This window comes from Rattus rattus, chromosome 6 (genome assembly GCF_011064425.1).
Source record: "Rattus rattus isolate New Zealand chromosome 6, Rrattus_CSIRO_v1, whole genome shotgun sequence".
Taxonomy (NCBI): Eukaryota; Metazoa; Chordata; class Mammalia; order Rodentia; family Muridae; genus Rattus; species Rattus rattus.
Genome location: NC_046159.1, coordinates 43,109,449 through 43,128,323, shown reverse-complemented (window position 1 = coordinate 43,128,323; position 18,875 = coordinate 43,109,449). Strand labels below are relative to the sequence as shown.

The 18,875-nt window shown below is 38.7% G+C and overlaps 2 pseudogenes; both read right to left on the bottom strand.

The window, feature by feature from the left end:
* Positions 1–220: 220 nt before the first annotated feature.
* LOC116902705 lies at positions 221–1,826 on the bottom strand (annotated as a pseudogene).
* Positions 1,827–11,905: 10,079 nt separating this feature from the next.
* Positions 11,906–12,026, bottom strand: LOC116904798 (annotated as a pseudogene).
* Between the last annotated feature and the right edge of the window lie 6,849 nt (positions 12,027–18,875).

The window sequence follows — 18,875 nt, the reverse complement described above, 5'->3', positions numbered from 1 at the left end:
GACATGACAGGGTACAAAATTCCACATAGAAATAAACTCAGAGGACAGCTTCATAGAGTATGTACAGCTTATAACTGCTCAAGTATATTTCTTTTGTAAAAAATGTTACAATAACAAACCACATTTAAAAAGAGTTCTTAGTAGAGAAGCAGCAAGACAAATTTATGAGAACACAGCATAGCACAGCGCAGAGCTAACAACTTTGTGCCTTGGCTGGAAATTAGAAGTTAAAGGTCCCAGGAGCTCCATGCTGAACCTGGAAGGCAAAGCCTTCAGAGGTAGTTTCTGGCGCCACATTTTGATCTTCCTCTTCCTCCACTGAGAAGTACTTCTCAATTAAGTTTAATGAGCCTTTGTATACAGACTTGTTCTCATGGCTCTGTAGTGCTTCAATTTTATCTAAGCCTACTTTTCAATCATTATACTGTTTTTCTGTCTCACCTAGTTTCTCAACAGCCTGAAAGATATTTGAAATGGCATCAAGAATAACCTGAATAATTTTGGTATCTTTTGCCCTCAAGATGTTCATCAAAGGTTCTATTGTTGCCCAATGAACAAGACATACTATCTGTTCAGCAGTCCCACCGCCGGTACAGCTGGTTATAGCCCACACAGCTTCCTTCTGTGTCTTAAAGTCTGCCTTAGAGAGGACACCAACAAGAAGCTGGACTAGGCTGTGATTCACAACTTGACGTTTCTGCTCCTGGTGTCCAGCATTTTCTATGTGGCCTCCTTCTGAATATTAGTTTTGGGGGTTGTTAGCAGGCTAGGAAAGACTGCAAGTGCTCCTGCATCTATCATTTTCTGAGTCTGTTCATCTGTTCCGGTGACAACATGGCTTTTAGTGCTGGCGTCAAAATGGGCAATCCAGTAGCTCCTAGAAGCTTCACAAGTTGGAGAACAACTCCTTTCTTCACAGCCACCACAATGAGCTCATTTGGACCATCAGTCAGGTAGGAAATAGCCCAGCAGGAATCTGCTAATACCTCTGGAGTCGAACTAAAGTAGGAAGAATCTACTCAGCGGCATCTAAAGGGTGTGTGTGTGTGTGTGTGTGTGTGTGTGTGTGTGTGTGTGTGTGTGTGTGTGTGTGTGTGCAGGATTCTTATTTCGACAAAGGTTTGAAAGCGTCCAGGTAAGATTACATAAGTAATCACATGCTAAGGGGGATAGATCAGGAACTGCAAGAAGTGCCAACAGTGAGTCAGTTGCACCATGTTTGACAACTAAATATTGGGAAAACTGAACCATCCCCTGCAATGCTTCCAAGAGCCCACACAGCTTGCTCGCTGATGTGAGCATGGGGAGATGCCAAGAGAGAAGTAAATGCTGGGATAGCACCTCCATTCACCACAGCTTTGGTCTGTTCAGATGTTCCAGAAACAATATTGGTGAGCGCCCAAGCAGATTCAAACTGAATGGGACTACAATCAGTTTTGCCCAAGAAGGACACAAATTTTGGGATCAAAGTAGCCCTAATGCTGTTGTCTATAGGAGGCTGCTTCTCTCTAGAAGGCAGTTTCCGAACATCTTGAGCAGCCTAGAGCTGGCTTTCCAAATTGTTACTATTTATGCCTTTCACAATGTCCTCAACAGACCAATTTACAATACCCTGTTTGTTTAGGTTTTCCTGTAGTGGAGAAGTAGCATCATCAGGAAATGAGCTGATATTTCTCATTTTCAGCATCTGGTCATCTTTTTTAGCTTTCCTAAGTTCCACATTATCTTCTATTCGTTGGGTGCCACATTTCTGTCCTGTCTTTCCCCTTGTTCTTGAAACTGTTAAGCCAGGAAGCTGTTGAATTAGCATTCTCATTGGTGGACATTGCAGGAACAAGGAGGTAAACTGCACAGTCAGTTCAGACTTCCACGAAAGTCAGTGCAGGGCTCTCAAGTTGTGGGTCGATGACTGTGGAAAGGTCCACTAGCCCTCAACCCTCAGACTTTGTGCCGACACAAAGTGCAATATTCTCATTTGTCACAAACTGAAATTGGGCCTTTATGCTGTTTCTTTAATTGCAATGTCTGATTTTGTGTGTTAAAAGAAACATCTTCTAAAATGATACCTTTGTGTTTACATAAACTCTTCAGACATTTATTGTTTCTACAAAAATATTGCCCATATACAGCTACCAAACTAGATAAGATGGATGAAGCAAAGAAGTGCAGGCTGACAGGAACCGGATGTAGATCTCTCCCAAGAGACACAGTCAGAATACAGCAAATACATAGGCGATTGACAGCAACAAACCACGGAACTGAGAACGGGACCCCCGTTGAAAGAATCAGAGAAAGGACTGAAAGAGCTTGAAGGGGCTTGAGACCCCATATGAACAACAATGCCAACCAAGCAGAGCTTCCAGGGACGAAGCCACTACCCAAAGACTATACATGGACTGACCCTGTGCTCCAACCTCATAGGTAGCAATGAATATCCTAGTAAGAGCACCAGTGGAAGGGGAAGCCCTGGGTCCTGCCAAGACTGAACCCCACAGTGAACGGGATTGTTTGGGGGAGGGCGATAATGGGGAGAGGATGGGGAGGGGAACATCCACATAGAAGGGGAGGTGGAGGGGTTGGGGGATGTTGGCATGGAAAGAGAAAAACAATTGAAATGTAAATAAGAAATAACCAATTTAATAAAGATGGAGAAAAATAATTAAAAATAAAAAATTATTGTCCAATAGTCCTTCGTTAGAATAATGCTAAATACATAATTTTAAGTTAGACCAACATCTTTTTCATGTTTTTACTTATTCACTTTACATCTTGTTAACTGCCCTTCTTCAGGTTAGCTCCTCCCACAATACTTTCCCATCTCCTTCTCTTCTGAGCAGATACAGAGCCTCTGGGTATCTCCCTACCCTGGTACTTTAAGTCTCTGAGAGGCTAGGTGCTTGTTGCTCACTGAGGAAATACATGGAAGCCCATCTACAAGAAAATACCCCACATACAGGCAACAACTTTTGGGATAGCCCCCACTACAGTTGTTTGGAACCTACATAAAGACCAAGCTGCATATCTGCTATATATGTGCGGGGAGGCCTAGGTCCAACCCATGTCTATTCCTTTGTTGGTTCAGTCTTTGAGAGCCCCAAGGGTCCAGGTTAGTTGATTCTGTTTAGACCAACAAAGTTTGATAATTAATTAAACATCCTATCTCTATAGTCAGATGTTTGATATTCTTCTAGATGCATTTGATATATATTGTGATATTTAGGTTATATAACATTTCTACTCGACTTTCATGTTTGTAATTTCTTGCTGGTGGTACTGTTGGGGAATTGTGCCAATTAATCTTGAATGTCAGCTTGCTGGACGTTAGAATCGTCTAGTGCACACATCCCTGTAAAAGTTCTTTCAGAAAGGTTTAAATGAAGTGGTAAAGCCTTGCACTGTGGGTGACCTCATCCCATATGGTGGAGTCTCAAACTAAGCAAAATACAGACGAGACAGGAAATTAAGTGCAAGTGGGAACTGCTACTCCAGCCCATGGAAAAAATGCTGTGAGTGTCATCATATTCCTTCATGCCTGTAGAAACTACAACCATCAACCAAAATTTAATGTTTTACCCCTTAAATTGTTTCTGTTAAGTATCCTGTCTCAGAGGTCAGAGGAGTAATGTGCATAAACATTCTAGAACATTCCAAGTTCTTGGCATGTTCCCAAAGCATGTTGCACTTTAGTTATGTGAAAGGAATTTCATCTGAGATATATTTGGATGGATGTTTAACATGCATAAAATCTAATGATTATTGTAGAATTTTTTGCATCATTAGAATATTGGTATTTCTTTGTAACACACAGACACACACACGTGTGTGTGTGTGTGTGTGTGTGTGTGTGTGTGTGTGTGTGTGTAAACTTGGGGCTGAGGGAATAACAGTCACTACAGTACACAGCATGCAAGCAAAGAGGACTAGAGTTTGAATCTCAGAGCACTCATGTTCTAGTCTCCTTCCTGCTGCTGAGATGAAACCCTCTAATCAGGAGCAATGGGTTATCGAGGGAAGGGTTTATTTGGCTTGGACTTTCTTGTTACAATCCATCATCAAAGAGGTCAGGACAGGAATTTAAGGTAGAAACCTGGAGCCATAATCCAGGGTGGGAGGATGCAATTTGCTGGCTCATTTCCTGTCTCACCAAAAGATTGATTAGAAGCTAGCATCCTTACATAGCTTCCTGCAGTAGGCTAGCTTTTACCCTGATAAAGTATCCACAGACCAACCTGATAAAGGCAGTCACTCACTTGGCAGTCATTTTTCTGTTCAGGTACCTCTAGACTGTGTCAACTTGACAGCTTTGCTAACTAAGTTACTCCATGCTTTTTTGTTTAGTTGCTTGTTTGGCTTCTGTCTGTTTGTTTGTTTATGTCCAGTATAGTAGTTGATGCTTGAAATCCCAGGGCTTGGAAGCAGAGACAGGGGATTCCTGGGGCTAACTAGCCAGCTAGCCAAGCCTGCTCCACAAACTTTAGAACAAGGAGAAACACTGTCTCCAGTAAGGAGATGAGTAGTAACGGAGGAACATCAGCTGAGGCTGACCTACGGAATCCCCATGTACAAGAACACATATGCACATGCACCCTCATAGATCCTTTCACCTACACACAATGTAAAGGCACACCACATGCATGAGAAATATAGGTTGGTTGAGAAATATTTTATATATATATCATAGAGTTTTAATAGATCTTTAAAATAATTATAAATTGGTAATTATTTTAATGTTTCTGCACTTCATTTCTCTATTTGGTAGATTGCATGGGCCAGGGCTGTTGTGTAGAAGGTGGTAACTGCTCATAACATTTACTTAGTCAATCTTTCCAGCTTCAAAGGTAGGCATCCCTCTGACATATGTATTCAGCCCCTATACTCACTCCAGAGAAAATCAATGGGACATTAGCAGATCAGGGTTGGAAATCACGGGAGCTTTGCAATTGGTCCTATTCACAATCTTTTATTAGCCTTGTTTTATTATTTGGAATTTATTTTCTCTACTTCCAGATTTTTCCCCCTTAAATCCAGAAAACAACAGGCAAAGCCTTTTTGCCAACCACTTCACATTTGGAGAGCCAAGCTCCGTACCTCAGCTTGGGGGAGGTGATAGTTTTGGCATGATTCATTTTCTAAACCTGTTGTCTATATTCCCTTCACTTGCAATTACACTGCCCCTTGTGTAATATCTGTGGGAGAACAACTCTCCCCGACCTACAAAACAAAACAAAACTAAAAACTAAAAACAAAACTAAACTAAAAACAAAACCCTGGATATCTCTGGTTACCTAGTAAATGCAGAAGTAAGCAATTTTGTTGGGAGCTAAACATGTGCAGTTCAGTGTGTTTGACTACTGTCCAGCTGCAGAAGCGTTTGCATGCACGTTCATGTGCTTATGGGACTATGGGAATTGAATCCAAGGGAAAAAGATGGGAGATGGAAGGAAGTGAGAAAGAGACGGAAAGTGTGACTTTTTACATTGTTGATTTTAATTAAGCTAACTATAGACTGGAGAGCGCTGCCAATTCTTGATCCTGGTGAGATGAAAGCCATTATAAAGTAGAGCCAGAAACCAATGTCTAGTCTTTCATTACCTGAAACTGACAAGGCCTGTCAGGTTAATACAAACTCTTTTCCATAATGCCCAAATGCTGTCAATTTAAAATTCTCTGAAAATGGAACCTGGTTTATAAATACGTTAAATATATAGATAGATGTGGAATTTAAATGTACTAAAATATTTTGGCACGCTTCATCAATGTAGACTGTGTCTAAGATCATTTCTTATTCACTTTAATTCTTTTCAATTAGTCAGAAGACATTTCATATGTTTTGCCAGGAAACGAAATCTAGTACTATGTATTCTCATAAGCACAGTACTATTATGCTCTGGAGACCAATGTTATTGTTACTTGTTGAAAAGCATTTCTTTAAGGTTAAATATTAAAAAAAACCATTAACATTCGGAAAGGGATATATGGCTGATTAAAGTCCTGGCAAAGTGGTGTTTATAAGGCCTCAGGTACTCAGTTCATTTTAGAGCACCCCCCCTTGCCCCTCCTTACATGACAGGCACAATTGGGAAGCCAATGAGGATGTACACTTGAGGTGATGTGACCTTTGTAGTCAGCGTTCTCCTTTGATCAAACCCTAGTCACTGTGCTAACCCACCCTAGATTGCATTAATATGTATCCAAGTCATCTCTGATGCCAGGGAGAAAGTGGCATTTTAGTCTATTTTCTTTCCTGACTCCACTTAGCCAGAATTTTCAGGATATGAGCTGCTTTTTGTTAATAACACAGTATTCTTTTGGTATATGTATGTATGAAGATGGAAACTTTTCCAGGCTGTGACTGCACAGATCAGAATTGTGTTGTCAATCAGAGCTTCTGACTTGATAGAAATCTTTGTAAGGCTGTCATCCCGTTTAACATGCAGACTTAAGGAAGTTGTTCGTGCATTATCTGGAATTCAAGATAAATAAATAGAAAACAAAAAGGATCAGTATATTAACATGACAGGATCATGAGGCTGTCACTCAGGTAATCTTTATCTTTTATTGCAGTATCTACATTTCCAGGGTAGGGTATCCTGCAAGTTTCCTCTCTTTGTGTGTTAGTTTTGGTTCTTTGTTTGACAACAGTGAGCATTCTGGGCAGGGATATAAAGGAAATGAAAGAATAGCTGATAATAATTAACAGCAGTATTAACCGCCCAAGAAGATTTCCATGAAGACATAGCATTCGCCTACTTACCAGACATGTGCAGAGTAGCTTGTTTTCCGCTCTGTCTTGATAAGGCGAGCAGCAAATTAAACCACATTTTCTTAAATATATCATGGGGAACAATCTTTATTTTTAGACTTAGCCTCCTGGCTAAAAAAGATAAAATGGGGCTTTGCCAGTAAAGACCACAAATAAATAGCACAAAGTGTAAATGAAAGTCCTTTGGACCATGTAGGCAGGAGATATCCTGAAGTTTATCTTTCTTCTGCTTTAAAAACTCACTTCAATTATGACTGATAAATACAAACTTTTCTGAATTGTTATTCAAAATGCTGTTGGAAATGAGTTTTCCTCATTTTATTTTGTCCAATATTCCTATCTTTTTTATACTGTCCTTATCTTTGGCAAGTGTCTGTCCAACTTCAGCTCTGCTGAGAGATATTTGACAAGGACATCTTCTGCCCCTAGGTGTAAAGGCAAGTCAAACACCACTATTATTCTTACCCTTCAGGAAAAACCTTCTGTGAGCGTCCCAATTGCGTTTCTGTTCTATAAGATTCCCTCTCACATTTATTAACGGAAAGGTTTGGGTCAAATCAGCCACATGAATTCTCTGTAGTTTATCAGAAAACAGGATTCTCTGAAGGATTAAATTGCACAGGACTAACTTTTAAAGTGCAGTGGGGGAAAATCTGCTACAAATGCTTTTGCTTTCCTGAGAAATGCAGAATCTTAGCAATTTAAACACAGATTATTTAAACCTGTTCATATTCCAGAGTGGCCTGTTAATGAGAGTTTGAAGGAACCATCTTTTGTATAGAGATAAGCATGGAAAATAACCTTAATTGTCTGTAGCTATGACTTGCTGTTACTGGAATTTTCATTAAAAGTATAAGGGGAAAATGGATTAAATATTTTATTAATGGTAGCACATTGGAAATTAAAATTTCTGAAAGTCTACACAAACTATTTCTAGTCAACACAATCCTGTAAGCACCAATTGACTATATTTTAAAATGCACAATCATCTATTTATTTCCACATCTTACTTTTTTTTCTATATCTGATTGATTGACTACAATGTAGAAATCAAAATAGATCTTTTATGTCTTTTAAAAGGATTTATCTATTTATGCCTTACAAGTATGAATAATTTTACTCTACATGTATGTAAGTATGTCATATTTGTGCCTGCTTCTCTTGGAGGCCAAAGGTATGTCAGATTTCCCTAGAACTGGAATTACTGAAAGTTGTGAACCACCTGATATAGAAGATGGGAATAAGGTCTCTCTCTCTCTCTCTCTCTCTCTCTCTCTCTCTCTCTCTCTCTCTCTCTCTCACACACACACACACACACACACACACACACACACACACACACAATGATTCAGTAAGATAACTTTAGGAAACATGTATGTAATGTTCATTTCAATATAGCTCTAAAGATGAAATCTTAACGTTCCCACCACAAAGAACAAACGAACATGTGGGAAGATAGATACATGATTGCAATTTGAACATTTCACAGTATACACAGATATTAAAAAAGAAATAAGCACTACTTTGTGGGTCAATTAAAAATTACAAAAAGAAAGTAAGACATTCTAGGTTCTATCCTCTTAAGGTTTTCCTGGGTCCATTACCATTTCAGCCTCTGTTGTTCTCAGCATTGCCACTGCAATCAGGACCACCACATTCCTATGCTCTTAGCCTGAGTGGCTCTTGTTTCAATCTCTAAAAACCACAATAACTGTAGCTGCCTCCCATTTGCATGCATTAGGAAGCAAGCTCTGTGCTAAGCCTTCACACTATTGCTTCACTACCTGACTTGCAGGCAGCCCCTGTTATTTGTCACTTGCCCATGAGAAAACAGAAGGCTGTGTAGGGCTTAGATTCTGTTCTCTTCTTAAAAACATGAACATTAGACATAACTCTCTGCATAACCCTTTTCTAAAATCACAGTGTTGAACATATTCCATTATCTGGCATAATAACTCCTCGGGGATCCCAACATGTGTAGACTTAAGTAAAAATTCCATAGCGTGACACCAAAGCTCTTAATTACCTGATTTCTCTGTGTTTCTGTTCTTAATTTCAAGGGTTTTCCTGGTTGTTCCTTACAATTCAGGTCCACCAGGAATATCCTATCACTTAGAAGTTTTACCTACAGCCTAACCATGCCTTTGCCTTTCCTGATCAGTATAGCTAACACTTTTTTTTATTTAACTTTTAATTCAAATCCTTAGCTCTCCAGAGTTCTTAACGTTTAGTTTGAGAAGAGCCCTCCCTGCTCTGAGCCCCCTCACACCTTGTAGTCGCCAGTGCATTCCTGGTTGGGAGAGCTTACAGCAAGTATTTTTATTTGTGAGATCTATCATGTTCTTTTGTTCATAAAAAAATTGAAAATAAAATTTTTAAAAATCACTTAAGTAGTCCTACTTTCTTTTCTTAAAAAGAAATAGATTTATTTATTTATATGAATACACTAGCTATCTTCAGATACACCAGAAGAGAGCATCAGATCCCATTACAGATGTTTGCGAGCAACCATGTGCTTGCTGGGAATTGAACTCAGGACCTCTGGCAGAGAAATCAGTGCTCTTAACTGCTGAGCCATCTCTCCAGCCTCAGTAGTCCTACTTTCTATGGAAATGTTAAGTTATTTTATAACTCTATTCACATTTCCTGTTCTAGAAAGGTAGACAGATTTTTCTCACTATGATCCAATGTAGCATTTATTAATCTCTCTCTCTCTCTCTCTTTCTCTCTCCCCTCTCCTTCTCTCCTCTCTCCTTTCTGTCTGCCCTCCAATCTTTCTGTGCATATTCCTGGGAATAGTATATATGAATAACAACTTTAGGTGTTGTCCTTAGCTGCTTTCCCTCTACCCACTGCCCAGTAAGTCCCACGTGATCCACCACCCCCACCTACCCAGGGATAGGAATGAGATCTTAGGCTTCATGCCCAGCCTGGGAACTATTTTTTCCTCCTTAGGTTTGTACATTGACCAAAGCTTCTAGACTGTTGAATTTTTGCTTTCACATCTGCACTTGATTCTCCATGTGTACTATTTCTTGCCATGAGCCATGTTTAAAACTGAATGTCTCAGGTCTCTTCCATGCTTCTCTTTTAAAGCTATTATTTGATTCTTTTTTCCCTAGACATATTTTGAAAATTTCTGCTGATGACACTTTCACATAATTGTATTTGTATCCTGGTTTCGGCTTCAGCACAGTGCTTCATTAATATGGGCAAAGTTTCAAGCTTTTAAGCCTACATTTTTAATTATTCCTCACACTTTACAGTCTTGACACATTTACTATAATAAAGGGAAATCATTAATTCACTTAGAAACATGTGTGTGAAAACTACAGTTTTTGTTTGATTAATTTCCATATTCATCCTTATTGCTGTATTAATTTTCTATGCATTCAAAAGAATGAGAGTTGAGAATGTGATTTTCCCTGATTTGTTCAAAAATAACTTTCTTGGTAACCAAATGGGGCTAAAAATTATTTGAGTTATGGTTCTCAAAAGGGTAGAGATTTGGTACAACAAGATTTGCCAATAAGGGAACCTGCATTTGATCCCCAGACATACATTAAAGAAAAGCACACACATAAAGAGAGAGACAGAAAGAGAGACAGAGACAGAAACAGAGACAGGTAGACCCCTGGGGCTCACAGGTCAACAGCCTAGCCTGTATATCATGGTCCATTCCACTATGAGACTGTCTCAAACACACAAGGTAAATAGCACCTAAATAAGGACACCTGAGGTTGTCATCTGGTCTTCAACATGCGTGCATAACACACACACACACACACACACACACACACACACACACACACACACACCACTCACACATATAATTGCATGCACACGTACACATTCAAACACATAAGTATATACTTATGGAAAAGTGTGTCTTTCTCTTGTGCTTTATATTTTCATTTTCCTTCTTTCATACTGGTTCTTTCTTTAAGTAGAATCTGTTGTACCACCTCTGCAGATACATATTTAACATTTGTGACTATAAGAAATTTTGATTTTCTTTTGACGTTAGAAAAATAATCATTCAAAAAATAAGGCATTTCCAGCTTCAATATTTAAAAAATGATAACATTGTCATAAAACACAGTGTGTCTTTGTTTGCTTTTTAATTTTTTAAATTTTTTATGCTTTGGTATGCCTTGATAATTGATAACTGATGTGACAGTTGGTAAGAACATGAATGAAAACAGCTCTACATTTATTACAGGACCCATATTAGGAAGGAACCAGAATTGAGGTTGTGAGATGTAGTCAGTGTTTAGAATAATATTTAGCTTTGTAGATGTTTAGGTTTAAAATGTTATACCGTGTCCATTACATACACATTTTAAGCCCCTTTCCACAAATAAAAAAGCGACTGTCAATGACTCAAGCTAGGTAACATTAGAGATCACAGAGGAAAAGGTGAGACGTCTTAATCTTTAAATAAACTATCCAATATTTGTGGCAATTATATTGCCCTGTTATCTTAATCCACTGGAAGTAGAGTTATATTAATAATCATAGCACAAACATGTTAGTTACTAAATGGCTCTGTTGGTTCTGATAGTTGTTTGGGGACCATTTTTGTCTGTGATATCTAAGAGTTGAGTGAAGGATTATAATGGTCATAAAAGATGATATTGACCTTGGACTTTGTCTAAATCTGTACCCATTTTGCATTTACAAATAGAGGTACTCAAATGAAGGGTCTCTATAATGGAGATTAGAAGACTGATCTCAAGACTGGATGGAATATATATGGTTAACAAGAATTTACATGTAATTGCTTAGAAACTGGAATTTACAAGGTTCTCAAGGAATGACTGTCCATTCTTTAAAATACCTTTGAGAGAGGGGAAGAAACATATTTTTTACATTTCCAGAAGCCATATCTTAAAAGCCATATCCCAAGCAAAATATTACCTGCTTTATTTGATAAATGCATTAGAGACTTAAACACCACTCTTCAATATACATTTTTTACATTAAAATGGTATATGCAATTGCTTATCCAAATTGGTTGAGTTGCAGAATAAAGTAGCATACAGTAACTGGCATGATAAAGAATATCGTATCAACAAAATCTTTGCCTGCAGTTAGTTTACATCTGTGTAGTAAGCTCAGGTAAACATAAATGTCCTTATCTTCCTTTTGATAAGGATAATTCATTAGTTTCATTTGTAGAATTTAGGGAAAAGTTTTCAATTAGCAATAATCGCGCCTCGGATAAACCTCATTGGCTACGATACTGCCATTGCGCAAAGCTAGTTTGTAGAATTTAAAGTCATGACTAGAACTTCAAGAAATTGAGTCCCTCGTTTATTTCCATGTTTTTTTTAAATCTCCCTCCAAAAATCCAAGAATTTGTTTTTGGAACCCTAAATGATGTGGGGGGTAGTGGAAATGTTACTTGGCTTAGTGCATGTGTTAGTACTGCCAACCATGGTGGCATCCAGGACATGAATGCTGAAGCTACAAAGTAGAAGTTCTTTCTTCCAGAGAGTGGGGTCATATCATATGACCTCCAAAGTGCTTTCAGCTACTGCCTGTTTTCAAGCTGTCATCCAAGAACCAAGGAAGCGAGATCGTTTGCCCTCAGGACAAACCATCAGGGCTGGCTTCCACAGGTGAAATCTGGGATCACTACTATTGAGGCACAAGTTCTTCTTTTAGATCAGCTTATGAACCATCTCATAAAATGTCTGTATGTGAAGGTCAGAGAGGATTCTGAGTTAGTGTATGGCTGATGCTGGAGTCCTTGAGTTTAGACACGTTTCTTGTTTATTAAGGCACCACACTCCAAAGCTATTTTATTATACTGTTCATACAATATTACTGCAATATTTGTAGGTATGATTTTTTAAAATCATGAGATTCAAATTGTACATAGTCTTTTTATAAAAAGGTCAAGGAAAAGAGTAGAAATCTTGTAAATGTCAAGTGTTACAAGGTTGATAAAGATTTGGTGACCTGCTTCAGTCAGGAGTGCTTACTGTGTTATTTGGGATGAATTATAGCACAGTCTACCCTCCCCAGAATTAAAGGTTGTATTTTTCCATTTGCCCTTTTTATATATAATTTATTGAAGGAAAATAATGCTCACATCACACTTAAAGGACTAAGGTCCAATTTGTAATCATAGCTGCACTTAGAGAAGCTCATGGCGTCTTTGAATGTCATGTGCTTCCGAATGCATTTGTTTATAGACTCATGGTAAATGTTAGGATAGGGCCTTGATAAGACTGTTGGATCTAATGGTTATTCTGATCCATAAAAGGATAAGAACATCTGGAAAGTATCATTGGCAAGTTTGAAGAAATAGGATATCAATAGAAGATCAGGAGGAACTTTTGTTTCTTGTAGCATATGCGTTACTGTAATAGAAATGGTTTCATGTTAGTAGTGATATTTTTATTGAAGATTGGAACTTTGCAGTTCTCAAAAAATTCTCTCACCTAAACCCATTACCATAAGAACATGGTTATTATTTTTTAATTAAGATAGAACACAATAGCTTTCGTTATGACATTTTCACACTTTACCCCTTTTCTCTCCTTCCCATCTCTCCTTACTCTATTTCTATTGCTCCATTTCTCCATTAGCTCACTTATCTCACAGCCTGTGTATTGTATTAATGCCTTCTTCTTCTTTCCCTCTGGGACTTTTTCTCTGGTTTCATGAACAACAGAAACGCATGTAAATATACATAGTAAACATCTAGGCTCTGCGTACAAAGAAAACACACCGGTTTGTTCTCCTACATCTGATTTATTTTACTGAATCTATTTTTCAATGCCATCAAATTTGTTTAAAATGCTATAATTTTATTTTCTCTATGAAGGAATTGATCAATATGTGAATTGCAGAATTTACCATTTGAATTACTTTTAACTTAGGCAGTTCAGTGTGTCCTTACATATCACTGTTATCCATGTTCAGAATTTTTAAACTTTATTTTATGTGTATAGACAACTTGCCTATATGCATGTCTATGTAATATAGAAGACAGAAGCATCATATCCCCTGGAACTGGAGTTACAAAACTATGTGAGCCATTCTATGAGTGTTGAGAATCGAACCTGGATCCTCTGGAAGATAGAGAGTCCTCTTACCTATTGAGCCATCTCTCCAGCCCCGTCTCCAGAATTTTTTCAAAATCCTCTTTGAAAGTCAACACCCACTAGACATTAATTCTCTTTCTATTTTGTCCCTAAACACTTTTTTTTGTCTGTGAATACTAAGCTTCCAGGTACTTCATATCAGCAGAATCTATATTTCTTTTTGTGTCTGGATAAGCCACAGTTATTTTAATTATTCTCAGTAGGGTCTATGACTAGATAAAATTTTTTTATGGGATTTGGCTTTGGGATTTAAATCACTGCCACATGCATAGTGGTTTCCAAAATAAATACAGCAAACACTACTCCTGTAATATAGTTTAAAATTCTCTCTTATTAAAGTGTATTTACTTAGTGTGTGTGTGTGCATGCATGTGTGTGTATGTGTCTGTGTGTGTGTGTTTGTGTGTGTGTGTGTACTCACTCATGCTTTAGTCAAGTGCATATATAGTTGTAAGAAGGCAATTTGCTGGAATTGGTTTCTCTTTCTATCACATGAGTCTTGTCAATTCCACTCAGATTATTAAGCCTAGACAGCAGGCACCTTTACCCACTGAGCTATCTTGCCGACACATTCATAAGCCATTAACACACTCTCACAGTCTCATGTATTTGGAGAATTTAAAGGCAGTATGGCACAAATTTTAATAACAGAATCCTTTGATCCAAACATACATGAGTTCCAAGCCCATGAGTGCTAATTATGAGTTTTGTGACTGTGGACTTATGCCATATCTTTCTTAAAATTCATTTTCTTCATGTTAAAAGCAATATAATGTTTCTTAACACAAATTGCTGTTTTGATCAAGTAAGTTGATGCTTCCATAGTGAATAAATGTTTTGTAGCATTGTGATAATCAAGTCAGTGTTTAGGCAAGGAGTGGGCTGTGTGACTGACACAGAGAAAGCAATGTTATTATCAAGATTGCAGTGCCTGGCACAGCGTAAATGGTAGATTAATGTTAATTATCATAGTCACCAGTTTATTAGTTATTTGTCTTATTTCCATTAGAAAATACCAGACTAATACAACTTAAGGAAGAAGAGTTTATAGAAAATCTGAAAAAATATCATTGCGGGCTGGGGTAAGAGCATTTGTTATCTTTCAAGAGGATCTGCATTACATTCCTAGCATGCTCTTTGGGTGCTGGGTTAACTCACCCAGGACGCTATTTTCTAGTTCCATCAATTTGCCTGCCAAAATGTTTTTAATAGATAAATAATATTCCATTGTATAAATAAACCACATTTTCTTCAGTTGCTGGACATCTGGGCTGCTTCCAGTTTCTAGCTATTATGAATAAAGCTGCTAGGAATATAATGGACCAGGTGTGCTTGTGGTACAGTGAACCTCTTTTAAGTTTATGCCCAGGATCAATATAACTGGGTCTTCAGGGAGAACCATTCCCTATTTACTGAAAAACCACTACATTGATTTCCAGAGTGGTTGCAACAATTGCACTCCCACCAACAATGGTAAAGTGTCCCTCTTTTTCCAAATCCTCATCAACATGTGCTATCCCTTGAGTTGTTCAGCTTTGACATGCTGACTAGTGTAAGTTAAGAATATCAGTATCTATTTTATGTGTATTTCCCTGATGACTAAGGATGTGGAACATTTCTTTAAGTGCTCTACTCCTCAGCCTTTTGAGATTTCTCTTTTGAGAATTCTTTCTTTAGCTCTGCACCTCATTTTTAATTGAGTTATTGTGTTTTCTGGAATCTATCTTCTTGAGTTCCTTATATATTTCAGTCCTCTGTCAGTGTTAGGGTTATTGAAGTTCTTTTGTGAATCTGTAGCCTTCTATTTGTTCTATAGACAGTGTCCTTTGCCTTATAGAGACTTTTTGGTTTCTTTAGGTCCCATTAATCAATTGTTGATCTTAAATTGTTGACGGTAATTCCCTGGTGTACTGTTCCTATCTTCAAGAAATATCATCCTGAGTGAGGTAACACAGACCCAAAAGGGCATGGATGGTATATCCTCATTTATACAGAGATATTAGCCAAAAAGAATACCCGTGATACCCCGCACAGACCTTGAGAAGTTGGAAGACCTTGGAAGACCCAAGTGAGGATGCTTGAATCCCACTTAGAAGGGAAAACCAAGTAGTTAAGGGAGGGACAGAGAAGGAGGGACATGGGTGTAATAGAGGGGGATGGGAAATAGGGAAGCAGGATCAGGTATGAGGAGAGACAGGAAAGAGGCCCAGAGGCCCAAGAGAAAGAATGACAATATGGAGCTGCCAAGATTAAGGGTTGGAGAAAATCTTATATATTTCAGTCCTCTGTCAGTGTTAGGGTTATTGAAGTTCTTTTGTGAATCTGTAGCCTTCTATTTGTTCTATAGACAGTGTCCTTTGCCTTATAGAGACTTTTTGGTTTCTTTAGGTCCCATTAATCAATTGTTGATCTTAAATTGTTGATCAGGCTTAAAGCCTGAGCCATTGGTGTTTTGGTCAAGAAATATCATCCTGAGTGAGGTAACACAGACCCAAAAGGGCATGGATGGTATATCCTCATTTATACAGAGATATTAGCCAAAAAGAATACCCGTGATACCCCGCACAGACCTTGAGAAGTTGGAAGACCTTGGAAGACCCAAGTGAGGATGCTTGAATCCCACTTAGAAGGGAAAACCAAGTAGTTAAGGGAGGGACAGAGAAGGAGGGACATGGGTGTAATAGAGGGGGATGGGAAATAGGGAAGCAGGATCAGGTATGAGGAGAGACAGGAAAGAGGCCCAGAGGCCCAAGAGAAAGAATGACAATATGGAGCTGCCAAGATTAAGGGTTGGAGAAAATCTCTAGGAATTCCCTGAGACTTGAGATGGAGGAGGCTCCCAGGAGTCAATGGGGTGACCTTAGCTAAAATGCCCAATAGTAAGGACATGGAATCTAAAGAGACTACCTCTAGTAGCTAGATAGGACCCTCAGTGGAGGGTTGGGGGCAGTAACTCACCTACAAAACTTTTGAAACAAAATTGGTTCTGACTAAAAGAAATGCAGAGATAAAAATGGAACAGAAATCAGAAATCGAAGAAATAGCCAACTATTGACTGTCCCAACTTGAGACATATACCACTAGCAAGCACCATTCCATGACACTGTTAGTGATACTATGTTGTGTTGTCCTTATACACAGAGCCTAGCACGGCTATTATCTGAGAAAATCTCCCCAACAGCTGACTGATACCATTGGCCAGAGGTTGGGGACCCCTAAGAAAAAGTAAGGAAGGCCAGGAAGGTGATGGCAACTCCACAGAAAGACAAACAGTATTAACTAACATGGACCCCTGAGAGATCCCAGAGACCAAGCGACCAAAGACCATCCACAGCCTGGTCTGAGATCCCTGGCACATATGTAGCAGAGGGATTTATTATCTGGCCTCAATGGGAGAAGATGTGACTAATCTTGCAGAGACTTGATATACCAGGGGTGGGGGATGCCCTTTCAAAGTCAAAGAAAAGGAAGATGTGAGGAGGGAATGAGAGGAGGGAGCATTTGGCATGTTAATTAATTAATTAATTACAATAATTAGCAGCCTGTTATCCCAGGGAGATTTTCATTCTCCCAATGCCTCTCTTCATATCTTCATCAGACCTGAGACTTCTGAACCATACAGGTAAGCTTCCCTTCCCCCCCACCAATCTTCCCTGCTTGCCAAGCCCTTTGGGCCAAGCCAAGCTGCCATGAGAAGCCTGGAGACCTCCATTCTCCTGCCACCTTTCCTCCAACTTTCATCAGACTTGAGAATCCTGAACCATACAGGTTAGCTTTCCTTCTCTCACCCATCTTCCCTGCTGGATGAGTCTTCTGGGCCAACCCAAGCTACCCTGAGCAGCCTGCTATTCTAAGGGGGCCTCCATTCTCCCACCTTTCCTCCACCTTTATCAGACTGCTGAACCATACAAATAAGCTTCCCTTTCCCTATTCATCTTTCTCCTCTCTCAACCCTCTGGGCCAAGCCAAGCTGACTTGAGCAGCCTGCTATCTCAGGAGGAGCTCCAACCTCCTGCTACCTCTCTGCCCACTTTCATAGGACCTGAGATCCTGAACCATATAGAACTGCATGTCTGAAACGATATCCATCAAATGCTTTACACACCACATCATCAAGGTTCATTCCCCTCCCAAATCCTACTAAAACAAGAACAACCAGGGACCAAAACCATCTAGATGGCTAAAGTACCTCAAGTGAACACAATTGACAAAAGTCAGGGCAATGTGACACCTCCAAAGCACAGCTACCCCACCACAGCAAGGTCTAGATATCCTAATAAAACCAAAACCACAAGAAAATGACCTAAAATCTTACAAAGATGATAAAGGCCTTTAAAGAGGAAATGAATAAATTCCTTAAAGAAATACTGGAAAATACAATCAAACAGATAAAGAAAATAAATAAAACTGTGCAAGACTTGAAAATGTAAAAAGAAGAAATAAAGTCAGCACAAACTGGAGAGGGAAAAACTAGGGAAGAGGACAGGAACAATAGATGCAAGCATCACCAAGAAAACACAGGAAATGGAAGAGAGAATCTCAGGCATAGAAGATACAACAGAAGAAGTTGATACATCAGTCAAAGAATGTTAAAGCTAAAAACATTTTGACACAAAACATCCAGGAAATTTGGGATATCATGAAAAGACCTAACCTAAGAATAATAGGAATAGAAGAAGATGAAGATTTCCATCTCCAAGGTTCAGAAAAAATTCTCAACAAACTCATAGAAGAAAACATTTCCAACCTAAAAAAAAAAATGCCTATGAACACAAAAGAAGCTTAGAGAATACTAATTAGACTGGACCAGAAAAAAAAATCTCCTACCACATAATAATCAAAATCCAAAATCTACAGAGCAAAGACATAATATAAAATCAGTAAGAGAAAAAAGCAAGGGAACAAATATACAAAGACAGACATATCAGAATTTTACCCAACTTCTCAAGAGAGATTGTGAAAGGTAGAGGGGCCTGGGCAGATATCTTGGAACC